General features: G+C 40.0%; 1 protein-coding gene across 2 annotated transcripts in view; it reads left to right on the forward strand.

Moving 5' to 3' along the window:
• Positions 1-12,616, forward strand: part of TJP1 (tight junction protein 1) — a 377,953-nt gene that overhangs the window by 174,131 nt on the left and 191,206 nt on the right. The window lies entirely within an intron of this gene.

Consider the following 12,616-nt stretch of genomic DNA (forward strand, 5'->3'; position numbering starts at 1 on the left):
GAAGGGAATTGTGTTATTTCTATTGCTTATGGAAAAGAGATAATGGATTGCATAGACTAAACAAAACTCTTCTGGGAGAGTCATTGGAACCATGCCTCCACCCTTCTCTCAAGCCAAATCATAAACCCTTAGAAGTTAGGACCACCAGAAAGTTCTGCTTCTTCCCTTAGCATCTCTTCTCTTTTTCTTTCTCTCTCTCTCCCTATTCCATTTTGGCTCAGAGGTACTGTGAGTGCTAGAGTTCCCTGCCAAGGCATTGCTTCTGAACTCAAAAGAGTGCTGATTAAACATTTGCACCCTCCCACGCCATCACATAATCTGCATGTGACACACATGTCACAGAAAAAAAACACTTTAGCAATCTTGCATATCTTGGGCAGATGGGATTTTGGGGGACAATAAATATACATTTTTCTGGCAGGTTGAATTTTTTAAATGGCAGCTGTTCAGAAAGGTTGGAAGTTAAAAGAAGTTCTGGATAGTAGACAGAGCCCAGCTGTGTGATCACACACCTCTGCAGTTTATCACATGCCTGTGCAATTTATGACACAGACACCACCTCCTCTGATGCAGTATATCTTATATGTATATGAAACTTGGAACTAAGGAGATGTATGAGGAATATAAATGAAATCACATGATTTATTCTGCCACATCTCTTCTACTTTTTTTCTCTCTTCTGAATTATGTCTAACTTAGGAGCAAATCCTCTTTCTAGAACACAGACTGAGAAACATGGGCACTGTGCTGGATGATCTGCAATGGCTGTAGGGAGTGAACAGATTCCTCCTGTCCTAGTTTGTTACTGTGTCTATTGTGCCTATAGGCATTCTAGGGTGTTATGACCAGTGGATCTGTGTAGTCAAAGATCCATTAGCCCAACTTCATATTGCCCCCACCAATCTTCATTCTGTGTTAGGGCAACAAATCTCTGCGTCACTCAGCTTATCAAATTCTATCCCCTCCACAAGGTCCCCATGCTTTCCAACTCCTGGCCTCCTATACCCCATATAGCAGAAGATCAGTTCTGCTTATTCAAGCATCTCAGTGAATTTCAATCTTAGAGTGCAAGCATTTCAGGGGAACTAGCCTTCTTATAAGTTCATAGACTTATGCATGCTTATGATACTGAAGAAATAATAACAATGCAATAGAGTGAATTGGCATTTCCTAAGCCCTTATCTGTTCCTCAAACATCCCCATTATCACATCCAACTTGAGCTCATTCACAAAGCCACTATCCTTTCTGAAATCCAGCCCCTCCTGAAGACCTACTTTTGCCCTGACACGTACAAGAAACCAGTTGACTGATAATACTAAATTTCATGGGTAAATGCGAAGAGTTTTTGCACCCTAAAACCATGCTCACATTACACTGTATTACCAAGTCATGGCTAATTACCACCCTGACCACCTTACTTCGGTGTTCTTTTACTTCCCACAACCTTCTCTCTCTTTTTAGGTTATGAGCTTTGTGGTGCAAGGACTGTTCCTTCATTTCTGTTGGAAAGTGCCTAATATAATATGAGCATTGCCAAAAATTAATAATAATTAAAATTCCTGGCTGTAAAAAAGCAACATCCACTGTTCAAGCTGATAGCTCTGGAACACTTTCCAAGAATTCCAGTGTATTAAGTTCTGATGTGACATTTGACTTACAGCATGTTAATTTTTTTTTTCTGCATTAGTGCACTATAATGACTGTGAGTTCTAGTTTAGTAAACAAGTACCCACACAAATTCCTCATGACATAGTATGTGGGGAGTTCACATAATCAAAAAGGAATGTTAACCTCTTTGTTTTTCTGATAAATGTTCATGTTTCTTTACAACCCTACCTCCATCATAACTATGACTTAAACCAAAGCCAAGGCTTTTTAAAAATAGGTGCCTAAAGTTAGGCTATTAAATCCATTTTTAGGCGTCTGCATCAGTGGCCTGATTTTCAGAAGTGCTAAGTACCCAGCTGACTCATTGACAAACAGATGAAAAACAGGAAGAACTTGTGTAATTAGGGTGACCAGATGTCCCGATTTTTATAGGGACAGTCCTGATATTTGAGGCTTTTTCTTATATCGAAGCCTATTATCCCCCACCCCTGTCCCAATTTTTCACAGTTGCTGTTTGGTCACCCTATGTGTAATGTTCAACATTTTGAAATTGCTAGGTAAGTGGGATTTGCTGTATGCTCCAGTGGCACAAAGTAGCCTTGAAGTTGGTTTAACCTTTAAGGATTCCTCAAGTGACACTGTGGCATAGAACCAGCATAGGAATACCCACCTCAGACCCAGCTGTGAAATAGTCACTTGGGGACCTCTACTTGCCAGGTTTAATTAAAGTAGGTTTGAAGCATTTCTAAGGCCACGTCTATATTAGGAGCATTTCTTGGTATAGGAATAGTGGTATACTATGCCGGCAAAGCTCTCCTAGTGTGGACACAGCTATACAAGCAGCTCTTTTTACCAGTATAATAAAACCACCACTCATGAGCGAAAAAATCTATACCGAGAAAAGCACAGCTTTTCTGGTCTAATTGTATCTGCATTAGGGACTTCTACCAGTACAGTTATGCTGCTCAAGAATCACACCTCTTCACACCACTGGCCGACATAGCTATGATGGCAGAAGCCTTTAGGGTCCAAACTTCAGGGGAGCACAAAGATAGCTTAAATCTTACCCGCTCACCAATCTGTGCTCAGATCAGAGCTCTGGGGTAGCTGAAGATCTAGTCGATATCACTAGGACTGAAGATTATATCTGCAGAACCCCATTAACATAAGAGCCATACAGCTTATCCCCCATGTACAGAACAAGCATCCGATTCCTTTTTCATGATCTGCATTCTATTAGTCAGTGGTGTTTTTGTATCAGTTAAAAATTGCTGATACTTTGATTCTAGCCTCATAAAAAACAGTGAGTTGTGATATGAAGTTGAAACAAAGATATTCCATCCATTTAATGGTGCCCTTGAACAGTGCCTGATCTCGTAAGGGATTACTTTCCACTCTAAAAGTGCCCTCCTTGTTTGCAGAATTGAAATCTTGGCCAAACCTGCATGGTTTGGCACCCATATGCTAACATATTTCCAAAACAAGTTAAAATCTTTTGATGTCTGACTGTTATTCTTGCACCAAGGCACATTAGAGATGTGTCAAGGTTGTGAGAGGGATCATATTGTCAGTTTGGACTTGAATTATAATTTGATTGTAGTTTTGCAGTTTTAATGATGTCAGATACTCTTACCATTTGGTTTCAGGTATCCTAGTCCTTCCATATGTTTCATATACTTCAGATCAATTCTTCTGATGTCTTTCATAAATCTTTCAATCTTTCATGTCTTTCTGAGATTAAGTTACAATTGATGGATTCAAAATAACATAAGGAGCTGTGACTGGAATGTGATGAGCATACTACAGATTCTATCTTCTTGTCTACCAAAAAGAGTATCACCTGCACCTGCACACTGCATTCCATTGGCTGTGGCAGGAGCTTCTAGGGGAGGTGCAAAAAGAGCAGTTTTCCACAGGATCCCTGTTTGAGAGGACCCCTAAACTGAGAGGCATTGTGGCCTGGCATGCCAGGTCACAATGCCACTTACTGCAATTTGGCCCCACAGCCCTTCTGTCATAATGGAGAGGTGGCTAGGACAAACGTGTGGTGCTGTACAAAGTTAAAGTGAGAGTGGCTCAGTTATGCGTACCATGTGAAAAATTTCTGGAGGTGCCTCTGGCCAAAAATACCAACACCTAAAACTTTAGTGTCTGAATTTCATTGCAGAGAGCCTAAAGAAGAAATGAAAACTTGAAGCTCTGTATCAGGATCAAATGATATATGCAAAAGGAGGCATAAAATATTCAAAACAAAAAAAGTAAATTCCCCATGTGTGCTATAAATGAGTGTTCAGTCAACAGGACACAAATCTGACATCAGGAATCAAAATACTCAAAAACCAGTGGGAGAACACTTTAACCTGTCTGGTCATTCAGTGACAGACCTGCGGGTGGCTATATTACAACAGAAAAACTTCAAAAACAGACTCCAACGAGAAACTGCTGAGCTAGAATTGATATGCAAACTAGACACAATCAACTCCGGTTTGAATAAGGACTGGGAATGGCTGAGCCATTACAGACATTGAATCTGTCTCCCCTTGTTAGTATTCTCACACTTGTTATCTAACTGTCTGTCTGTACTAGGCTAGCTTGATTATCACTTCAAAAGTTTTTTTTCTCTTAATTAATTGGCCTCTCAGAGGTGGTAAGACAACTCCCACCTGTTTATGCTCTCTGTATGTGTGTATATATATCTCCTCAATATATGTTCCATTCTATATGCATCCGAAGAAGTGGGCTATAGTCCACGAAAGCTTATGCTCTAATAAATTTGTTAGTCTCTAAGGTGCCACAAGTCCTCCTGTTCTTCTTTTTGCGGATACAGACTAACACGGCTGCTACTCTGAAACCTACTATTTTTATGTGAATCCTTTGTTGAAAATTGTGTATTAATTTTTTAGTTGATGACGTTGGACAGTTACAAGATTAAAGGTAGTAAACATTGTTCCCTACATTATATCTTTTATAACATTCCAAAAGTATGTTGCATTTTTCCATTGTTCTTTTGAGTTATTCTCAGTCCACATCCATGCTTCTTCCCCACTTACTTTAAAATGTTGCTTCCTTAGATCTTCAAATAATGACAAGAACAGAGAATAAATGCAGCACAAAGGGATATTAAAAGTAGAACAATACAGAAAGGAAACAGTGGAAATCAGGGAGTGGAGGGGCTGTCTGAGCAACCAGGTACTTTGTTACTCTAATAACAATGTACTTGTCAACTGTATAACAATTTACATTCAACAAAAAACAGAGATCAATGGGAGCAGCAGGTACAGTGTCTTGAGTGCACCCAGCCTTGAAAGTGAAGAGCAGCCTTGGGGGTTTGTTTTCTTTGGGTGTCTCCGTTTTATTTTTGTTACATTTTGGATCATCATCATCATATTAAATTTTAAAGTTCTAACATTTCCATATGTTAGTTGGTGTTTCAATATTTGTTCCACCTTGTATCTCTGTGTAGGTGTATATATGTTATGCTCCTATAAACTCAACAGGAAAGCACACTAAATATTTTTTGTGCCTGTACAAGTACAACTAAAAGATTGCCTATTGTCCCCTGCATTCCATGTAGCAGCCTGTAAGGTGTTGTGACATATCAGTTTCTTATAAATGACTCATGTGATTCTGGTATTACAGTAAGAGTCATATGGAAAACACAATGACCATCTGTAGAGTGGGAATCTGGAAGAATTGTAATACCATATAGTGCATTTCTTTATTCTACACGGCAATGAAACCAGATTACAGAACACTATTTTTGAGTCAAGTTTATCTTAAATGATTTGTCTAAAGAGGAGGGCAATAAAATAGTTCGAGCAGGTGATACAAAAAGGATCTCCTGTAGCATATTCAAAAATGTCTTTGTAAGGCATGAACCATATTACATATTATCTATTTTGCAAAGTTGAAAATGTTCATATTATTATTACAAAAATTGTGCAGTTAAAAACAGAGCAGATGAAAGAAAAATTTCCCAAGAGAACTCTGGATCTTAACAAGAAACATAAATGTAAAATATCTGAACCGCACCGCATTCACAGTTATGGAGCTCTTTGGCAACATATAAATTCCAAGGCCAGAAGGGATTATTGTGATCATCTGACATCCTGTATAACACAGTCCACAGAACTTCCCCAAAATAATTCCTAGAGCATATCTTAAAAAACAAAAAAAAAATTGATTTCAAAATAGCAAATGATGGAAAATCCAACACAACGCTGGATAAATTGTTTCAATGGTTAACTATCCTTGCTGTTAAAAATGTATGCCTTATTATCAGTCTGAACTTGCCTAGCTTCAACTTCCACCCATATGATCATGCTATACCTTTGTCTGCCCATTATCAAATATTTTTTCCCCACTATAAGTAGGTACTTATAAACTGTGATCAAGTCACTCCTTAACCTTCTCTTTGTTAAGCTAAATAAATTGAGCTCCTTGAGACTCTTACTATAAGACAAGTTTTCTAATCCTTTAATCATTCTCATGGCTCTTCTCTGAACCCTCTCCAATTTATCAACATCCTTCTAGGACTGTGGACACCAGAACTGGACACAGTATTCCAGTAGCGGTCACATCAGTGTCAAATACAGGGTAAAATAACCTCTCCACTTCTACTTGACATTCCCCTGTTTATGCATCCAAGGATTGCTTTAGCCCTTTTGGCCACAGCATTGCACTGGAAGCTTGTGTTCAGCTGATTATCTACCAGGATCCTTAAATCTTTTTCAGAGTCACTGCTTTCCAGGATAGAGTCCACCTTCCTGTAACTGTGGCCTACATTCTTTGTTCTTAGATGTGTACATTTGCAGTTAGCCATATTAAAACACACATAGTTTGCGTGCATCCAGGGTACCAAGTGATCCAGTCACTGTGTATCAGTAACCTGTCCTCTTCATTATTTACCACTTCCACAACCTATGTGTCATCTGCAAACTTTATGAATGATAATTTTATGTTTTCTTCCCAGTTATTAATAAAAATGTTACATAGCATAGGGCCAAGAACTGATTCCTTCGGGACCCCCTAGAAACACACTTGCTCAATGATGAATCTCTGTTTACAATTATATGTTAAGACCTATCAGTTAGACAGTTTTTAATCCATTCAGCGTGTGCAATGTTAAATTTATATTGTTCTAGTTTTTTAATAAAAATATTGTGTGATACCAGGTCAAACAGTTACAGAAGTCTAAGTACATTACGTCAACACTATTACTTTTATCAACCAAACTTGTAATCTCATCAAAAGAAGATATTAAGTTAGTTTGACAGGATCTATTCTCCATAAACCCTTGTTAATTGGCATTAATTTATATTAACCTCCTTCAATTCTTTATTAACCGAGTCCTGTATCAGCAACTCCATTATCTTGCTCGAAATCAGTGTCAGACTGACATGCCTTTAATTACCCAGGTCATCCTTTTTAAATATTGGCAAAACATTAGCTTTCTTCCAGGTTTCTGGAACTCCCCAGTATTCCAAAATTTATTGAAAATCAACATGAATGATCCAACAAGTTCCTCAGCCAGCCCTTTTAAACTTTTGAATGCAAATTATCTGGGACTGCTGATTTTAAAATGTCTAATTTTAGCTACTGTTTAACGTCCTCTTCAGATACTATTGGAATGGAAAGAGAGTCATCATCATATATATTATGTTCCTCCTGTTATTTTCCAACATATTGTGCAAGATATATCTGGACTGCATACATGTCTAAACTGACGATAGAATAGCACTTACACAGTGCTTTGTTTTCAAGGCACTGGACATATTATTGATTGTAATTTTCAACCCACTCCCACTCCCTGTGAGTTACCCTGGTTAGATAAGTATTATTATTCCCCTTTGACAGATGGGAGGTTCATTGTGGCCCTCACCTCAACCTCTATAATCTGCTGCAGCAATATGCAGCAGCTACAGAAAAGCTGCAAGAGGCCAACGGAGAAGTCCCTGGCCCAGAAACAGCATAGGGGTGATGCAAGTTGCTTGCAACTCCCATTGTAGGAGGTGCACTGAGGACCGGATGGGACATGTTTGTAGCATTCTACTAATTTACAGCGGGGGCAGGAGCCAAAAGGGCCGTGCAGTGCCCTGCTACTCCACCTCTTAAGTATATGATTAAGTGATTTTCTGAATCTGGAGCTAAATGACAATATATTAAGGAGGCATCAGTAGTGTTTAAGTCAACAAGGGATTTAAGCATGTGCTTAAAGTTATGCACATGTTTAGGTGTTTTGCTGAATGCAGGCCAGAGAAACCAGACACACAGAAGTTTAATTTTAGTTATGCAGGGTCACCCAGAGTGGTAAAAGTGGAATTAGAACTCTGAAAGTCTTTGAGCTCTGTCCCATGCTCAGCTTCTAAACCCTACTGCTTCTCCTATCAGAAGTGTTGTGTGTGCTTATTATTACATGGTTGTTTTACTTTGGATTTATACAAAGGCTAAAAAAGGCTGCCGGTCCAGGTGCTCTAGCAACCCTTGATTTTACTCCTACAGATTAGACATTACGCTAGAATAGACATTTCCAAACTGTGGGCCATGGAGAACTGGTTCTGACTTTTGTCTTTGTTTCCAGCCACTAACTGCTAAACATTCCTTAAATACTTTCCTGATAATATTTCCCTTTGAGGCAATTGCTGTAGTTACCACAGAGATGGCATGCACTATCATGAAAAGGAGAGAAGGTGTCCACCCAGGACAATCTGTTAAAATAAAGACCAGTTTGAGGGCCAGACTCTGCTAGTCTTCCTCACCTGACAGAGGATCTTATTCTGGGAGTAAGATTGTTCTTCATGAGTAGAGGTGGCAGAATCCAGCACTGTGGGAAAAAAAACCCCGAGGACCCTTGTTCTAGAATCCTCTTGTTTATTTTAATATAGTGCTCTTCCTGAAATGTGCTTTATTTTGTGCTGGGATTATTGTCAAAAAATATGTTTTAGCTACATTTTACACCCAGAAGTAACTGAATCCTTAGATAACATTATTTTTGTTGTTGTTCAGAGTTGCTACCAAATGATTTACAGAAAGAGGCAGAATGAAGAGAGAAAAACTCCAACAAAGTAGATGCAGGAAATCTAATAGAGAGCAAAAGGGAAAATGATGCAGAGAGAACAACTGAAATTGAAATGCAGTACAGATTCAAGTAAACATCCTGGCATTCTACTTCCAATGAGGAGAAAATGAGCATGTGTTAGGGTGGGGGAAGGGAAATGCGTTTGAACAGTCAATCATGGACTAAAGTGAACAGGAAAGTTTGTAGATACGATTCTGAAGTGGGGATGGCTCAATAATTCAAAGCCAGGGAGGAAATGATTTCTAGATAGATGGAGCAGCATAAATGAAAGAGCTGAAGATTAGAAGGGACAAAGAAGAGAACAAGATTGGAGGAATGGAGTGAGCAAGCAGGGGGTAGCTGCATTTAAAATCAGAGCAAATCAAGGTAATTTTGTGGGGTTTGGAAAATTATGAGGCATGTTACGTTGCACTTGGAGACAGAGAGGAAAACAATGAATGTGACATAGGATGTGAGAAATAATAATAATACTTAAGCATTTCTCATCCCACGATCTCAAAGTGCTTTACAAAGGTGGGTAAGTATTATTACTACTTCCTTTTTACAGATGAGTAAACTGAGGCTCAGTTAAGTGATTGCCCAAAGTTACACAAGAAGTCAGTAGCCAAGCAGAGAATATAACCCTGGTCTCCTGACTCCCAGTCGTGTGCTTTAATCACTATAATATTATCCCTATTGACAGCACTCTAATTTTAAAGATACAGTGAAAATTATTTCAGGTATGGTAGCAGTTAATCTCATAGCTCTGACATTTCTCTGTAGGTAAAGTATTGGCAGATGTGGCAAAAACTATGGCTACTGAAGAGCTAAACCAGTATATTACCCTCCCCCATGCTGCATAAACTCAAAGCATTTCAAAATAATTTCTAAATGTTGAAACCTGTTAATTGAGACAACTTGTGATCTCCCTTTGCATTTTGTCTTCATTTCACAGCACATTGTAAGTGGCATGTCAATACAAAATAATTCCAGTCTTGTCAGGAACAGAAAGCAAGGAAAGAAGAAGCAGCAGTTGGCTCCCAGCAAGTTTCTTTTGGAGACAGAACTCTGAACTGCTGCTGCTTTAGGGCTCTTCAGCTAAATCAGTGTTTTCCCTGCGTCCTCTCAATCATGGAGCTGTTCTTGTAAGGACACCACCATTTTAATAGTATGCAACAAACAGTAAGATGCACTGTTAAGAATTATGTTCTTACTGCACCATTGAATTGGCTGGTAATAGCAAATGACATTCCATATCTTGAAAATAAGATTAAGCACTTTCAAGTACCCCATTGCGGACAACAAGAAAGTTCCATAAAATAATACTTTGGGGAAAAATATATCTCTGGCTGTTAAATTCCAGATTTGTGTTTTTGTTTTTAAGAGAGAGAAATCTCTAGGGATGGAGCACATGGATACCTGACTTGGATAAAAAGCTATTTGTTGTGGCAGTATTAACTATTGGAATTCTGGAGCAAAGTTGGAATGCTAATTTGCATTTCAATACCCATTTCATAGCATTGTGTGGATCTGAGTTTTAGTCTGAAATATTAGGGTTACCATACGTCCTCTTTTTCCCGGACATGTCCAGCTTTTCGGCACTCAAACCCCCGTCCGGGGGGAATTGCCAAAAAGCCGAACATGTCCGGGAAAATGCCGGCCAGGCACTTCCCCTCCCGTGGCGGCTCTGCTCCTCCCCTGACTCTTCGGCTCTGTTTAAGAGCCGAGCTGCCCGAGCGCTATGGGCTTCAGGCAGCCCCCTTGCCTCCGGACCCCAGCCGCCGGCCGGGCACTTCCCCTCCCGGGCTCTGGCTGCGGCGGCTCTGCTCCTCCCCGACTCTTCGGCTCTGTTTAAGAGCTGAGCGCCACGGGCTTCGGGCAGCCCCCATGCCTCCGGACCCTGCGCCACCGGAACCCGGGAGGGGAAGTGCCCGGCTGGGGGCGCAGGGTCCGGAGGCAAGGGGGCTGCCCGAAGCCCTAGTACTACTGGCTTCACTGGTTTGCTGGGCAGCCCCAGACTCTGCGCCCCCGGCTGGGCGCTTCCTCTCCCGGGCTCCAGCTGTGCTGGGGAAGCGCCGGCCGGGGGCGCAGGGTCTGGGGGCTGTCCGGCAAACCGTGAAGCCGGTAGCGCTCGGGCAGCCCTTTCTGCGTGGCTGGGAGTGGGAGGGAGGAGGGGCGGGGTTAGGGTGGGGAAGGGGCGGAGTTGGGGTGGGGCTGGAGGTGGGGGAATGGGCGGGGCCAGGGCCCGTGGAGGGTCCTCTTTTTTTATTTGTTAGATATGGTAACCCTAGAAATATACTTCTTTTAGATTTTAGATATACTTCTTTTTCTGTAGCTCTCAAAACAATTGTCTTCTCAGATAGCTTGATCATGAGGGCTGCAGTACTTTCTCTGTTTTGCTCAGAGCTGTAAACAACCTTCAATAATATGAATAGTCAGAAAATATGTCAGACTTATGCAGCTACCCTTAAGGGAAAATTACTCACTAGAGCCATTTATACCAGCTTATATTTTCAAACAAAAAGCTATTGCTGCATCACTAAGATCTTAAATCTACAAAAGCAAGAAAATTGAGAGTACTTGTGCCTGGCTACTGCTTGGTCCTTGGTGATAACATAGTGACATATCATGTGTATTGCAAAACCCAAGCACAGTTAGGACAAAAGATTAAGTCTTAACTATACATTTCCTGGTTTCTCTCTGTTGATTCCAGACTTCAACAGACTAAGTTTTCTAATATGTAAATGCATGGGAGAGTGTAGGGCTATAATGCCTTTGGAGTTGTTATAGTTTCTCCTGGAGAAAGGAATATAGAAAAATGTCTAAAAAGCATATTTGCAAAATTGGTTTTAATGTCTCTTATCAAAGAGTAGACGGGGAGGCAGAGTAAAAAAAGCATATTAAATAAGTTTACGAGGATGAGCTGTGAACATTAGGACAGAAAATAATGCAAAAGGAACTAGTGAGATAAGAAATATGCAGAATATAACAAAATGTGATTCATTTTGGAAAATACGGGCTAATACAGAAAGTGTAATTAATAATATATCCAGAGTTGCAGTGGCAGGCAGAATCCTTACAATCAGTAATGCTGAAAGAGAGCTAGGTGTGATAGTGGAAGGAAATTGTATACCAGTTTGCAATGCAATATGGCTTCCCCCAAAAAGCTAAAGCCATTTGGACTCCATATGCAAAAGTATTATAGTTCAGAGGAAAGATTAAAAGCTATATATGTAGAGCAAATCAAAGTGCACATTGTCTGAATTTTGAAGAGCAACTAATAATATTTAGTGCTTAACTTTGTGCTTTGAAACCACTAATTAATAGCAGAACTTTGCATGTATATGAGGCTGTCTACCATAGGATTTCAAAGTACTTCAGACATATTAATTTAGCCCCCTTGAAGGATATCTCCATTTTACTGACAGAATTGGATGCACAGAGAGGTTAAAATCAAGTGATTTGCTCAGTGTCACAGAGGAGGTCTCTGTGGCCAAACTAGACTCAAAACCCAGGAGTTCCTGCTGTTTGGTCTTGGGCTGAACCTACTAGACCGTGCCTTTCAAGACCAAGTCAGTACAGTATGTACTCTGAACATTTTCTTAAACAGGGCAGAAAGACAGTAATAGTAAATAATAAATAATAATAGTGAAAATCAGCTATACTTAAAGCAACACATAGCTTTGTTTTTCTTTTAATACCTATCAATAGCAAGAAACAAAGAGCCAAATCACTGTTCCCTACATTGCTGCAAATGTAATTCCACTAATGCTGGGGCTATCAAACATTGGGGAAAAAAATTATGAATAACCATGTGGGAGGCCATTTACACACCATGAAACACAAGTCCTGAATCTGACAGCTGTATCCTGCTGCTGCCACAATAAACCCTGGGTGTGGTCACAGCTGATTGCTTTCACATTGCTTCTATTAAAGGTGGAGCTCAACAA

This window comes from Chrysemys picta, chromosome 10 (assembly GCF_011386835.1).
Source record: "Chrysemys picta bellii isolate R12L10 chromosome 10, ASM1138683v2, whole genome shotgun sequence".
Classification (NCBI taxonomy): Eukaryota; Metazoa; Chordata; order Testudines; family Emydidae; genus Chrysemys; species Chrysemys picta.